Source organism: Natator depressus, chromosome 1 (genome assembly GCF_965152275.1).
Source record: "Natator depressus isolate rNatDep1 chromosome 1, rNatDep2.hap1, whole genome shotgun sequence".
NCBI lineage: Eukaryota > Metazoa > Chordata > Testudines > Cheloniidae > Natator > Natator depressus.
Window position 1 is genome coordinate 96,867,730 of NC_134234.1, and position 3,738 is coordinate 96,871,467.

General features: G+C 39.6%; 1 pseudogene; it reads right to left on the bottom strand.

Annotated features, from left to right (window-relative positions):
- Positions 1–2,495: 2,495 nt before the first annotated feature.
- Positions 2,496–3,511, bottom strand: LOC141982473 (2-oxoglutarate receptor 1-like; annotated as a pseudogene).
- Between the last annotated feature and the right edge of the window lie 227 nt (positions 3,512–3,738).

The following is a 3,738-nucleotide window of genomic DNA, read 5'->3' on the forward strand; positions in this document are numbered from 1 at the left end:
CAACAGGAGAGATCTCTCCCATTGGCTTAATAACTCCACCTCTATGAGAGGCAGTAGCTATGTCGGCCAGAGAAGCTCTCAGGTTATTCATACCCATTGTAACTTGCTTATATTAAATATGTGTTAAATTCTGCTTTGGCTTTTGGATGTTCATTTCCTCATACTAGTCAATCATATTGCTCTTCCTAGTAGATTGCTGTATTTTTGACTCTTTCCTGGGAAACCTAACCAATGCTTTTTTTGGTGTCGGGGTATGGTTTTGGTGAAGGGTGACATTGTGTAAGATCAGAAAGTAATTTGTGTTAAGAAAAAGCCCTGGTACCAAAAACAAAAAAAGTAAAGTCAACATCTGTGTGCAGATGTGGTCACCCCATCTCAAAAAAGATATATTGGAATTGGAACAGGTTCAGAAAAGGGCAACAAAAATTATTAGGGGTATGGAATGGCTTCCATATGAGAAGAGAGTAATAAGACTGGGACTTTTCAGCTTGGAAAAGAGATGGCTAAGGGGAGAGATGATTGAGGTCTATAAAATCATGACTGGTGTAGAGAAAGTAGATGAGAAAGTGTTGTTTACTACTTCTCATAACACGAGAACTAGGGGTCACAAATGAAATTAATAGGCAGCAGATTTAAAACAAATAAAAGGAAGTATTTCTTCACACAATGCACAATCAACCTGTGGAACTCCTTGCCAGAGGATGTTGTGAAGGCCAAGACCATAACAGGGTTCAAAAAAGAACTAGATAAATTCATGGAGAACAGTTCCATCAATGGCTATTAGCCAGGAGGGTAGGAATGGTGTCCCTACTCTCTGTTTGCCAGAAGCTGGCAATGAGCAACAGGGGGTGGATCACTTGATGATTATCTGTTCTGGTCATTCCCTCTGGGGCACCTGGCACTGGCCACTGTTGGAAGATAGGATACTGGGCTAGATGGACCTTTGGTCTGACCCAGTAGGACCGTTCTTATGTTCTTATATATTAGGTTATCTAAATTAAAATTTCTCACATTCTGTCACAAAATGTAACGCCAAGACACTCATTTCTTATGGCGTGTACCTGAAATTATGTAGGTCCCAAGCTTCCAGTCATGTAGGCTAGGAAGAGGGGAACAGGGACTGATTCTGCCAGGTATAGCAAGGCTAGGGGATGAGACCCTCCCAGGGCTTACTGCTTCTCCCATAACGTTACAGTTCCTGATGATGTCAGCAGACTGTACTTCACAACTTGGATTCTGGACAGCAGCCCATCTCCCTATAATGGAACATGGGGAAAGTTACATCTGAGAAATCCACAACTTGATCTATTCTACAGAACGTTCTTGCTGTTGAAATACAATATTTAGATAGTCTAATAACAGACATACCAGTGGGAACAAGCCCTGTTTTGAAGGAGCGTCTGCTATGTTGCCTTTCTCACTTTTACAGACCAGAAAATGAAACAAACATCTGTAGGCAATAACGTTTCTGCAGGCTCTTTTTGAAATGAACAATACTTTTCAAAAAGATACATTGGCCAAGGTCACATATGCAAAGTGTTGTAAAGCCACCATGCAGCACAACTCCTCTCTTATTAATTAGAATTAATTGTATTTTAGCACCATAAGAAACATGTGGTGGTTAACTCCCCCACAGTAATTGCCCTACATTGTCATGTAACCCTCTCTGAGTTTGAATCAAAGGTGCATTCCTGAAACCAGGTATCTGGCTCACTGGCATACACATACATGATTGCCACCTAGTGGCTAATAGGCAAAGTCCACACTTTAATAAAAAATTTGCAGTGATAAAAATGGGCAATCTAAAATAATAAACATGTTAAGTGATTTGCAGTACTGTTTGTAAAAATGTTTTCAGTGTTTGATGCTTTATAGTTTTGAGAGCATTTTAAACTTTAGAGTTCAACATCTGTGATGCATATTAAAATGTTTTCGTGTAGTTATATTACCTACTTAATCAAGAAATGGCTCTGCTCAGGACATGTTAGTTTTTGTATTGTTTTATTAAATGACTAACAAAATAATAAACTATGTTTGTAACTCAACTTTTTAATCGTCATCATCTGCGGCATTTGGCACAGACTACTAAATAAGATACTGTATCAATGATAACATGGAAGTTGTATTCGTGTTGTGAGGTCAACATTGAGGCCCCCATTGTATTTAAAATATGTTACTGGCAAATCCATATTGAATGGCATGCTAACTGAACTCTCAAAGACAGGCTACTCAGGTAATTTCTGACCAACTCCATAAGTGTTTCCTCAAAAATACAATAAAATGAACAAATAAAAAGTTTAATTTAAAAGTAATACAAGTCACCTATTAACCATGACATACATATAGCCTAACCCTAAACCTCTGCAGTTTTGGGATGCTATTTTGGAGCGGCAGAAAGGCCACCTGCAATTTTATTAGGAAACAAAATTGAACATAAAAGAGGTTACAGGACAAGTGCAATCAAATGCGTCTATGCTTCTTTTTTAAAGGACGACTTACTTATTCACATCACTATTGCTCCTGGTGTGCTGCGCATAGTTGTTTAACTTGCATCTTGAAAGAGCAAGGATGGCCTGCTGGAAGTTGTCTCCCATCACAACATAAAGTAATAGGTTACCGCATGTGTTTAGTGCAGCTCAGGGTCTGAGGCAATGTAAGCAGCGTGGATTTGGTTTTCAATGTGGCAGCTAACTGGTTGAAGTCGTAATTCTATCTGAACGCCCCTAAAGACATGAAAGGGTAGGAAGCACACATAGAAGACCACCAAGAGGAGAATGGCAAGTCTGCGAGCCTTCTACTTGTAACAAGCAGGAGTATGAGGCCCTCTAGTCAAAGTGTAGATAATGACAGTGTAACACAGAGTCACAACCACTAGTGCCAGGTAGAAGGCTAACCCAGACAGAAGCCAGTTATACCACTTAATAGTGTCCAGGTTTTCAGAACTAGTGAGGTCCAGGCAAATGGATTTGTTCTGGTTCTCCCTTCAGGTGATTAAAAAATTGCCAGGACTGACAGCCACCAGGGAAATCACCCAACCTGCAGCACAAGCCACCACTGCCCATCTCCTTTTCTGAATAGAGAAGAACTTTACTGGATGGACAATCACGAAGTAGCAAAAGATGCTGAAGCAAGTGAGGAAGAGGATGCTGCTATACAAGTTGAAGTGGAAGCCAAAATGGATAAACTTACACATGAAGTCTCCGAAGACCCAGTGGTCTCCATTGGCATAGTAATGTATCAGGAAAGGAAGGCTTGTTAAGTACAGTAGGTCTGTGAAGGACAAGTTCAACATAATGATGGTGCTGTTCTTCCAGGACCTCATCTTGAACCTGTATACAGAAATTGCAATAATATTCCCTGGGAAGCCTACCAGAAAGATTATGCTGTACATAGGAGGGAGATAGAAATTCTTCAGAAGGACATCTACATCGGTACAGTTTGTGAAAGCAACTGCATGGCTTTGCAACGAAGTTAAGTTGGCTAAGCCTTCAGTTGTATTCATGGCCATTTTCTTACTGCTTTAGCAAATGGTAAAGAAAAGAAAAATGTTTAGTTTTCACTAATAAGTTAATGCAGCACTTTAACCATATCACTATATAAGGGACTTTCACAGTTCGAAACACAGGAGTCTGTTAAAATACTTGTAATAAAGGCTGCTTTGGGTCTGAAACAGCATCAAGTCCTTCAGTATAACTTCCCAATTTAATAGTAGTAACTTTTTTGAATAAGAAAAGGACT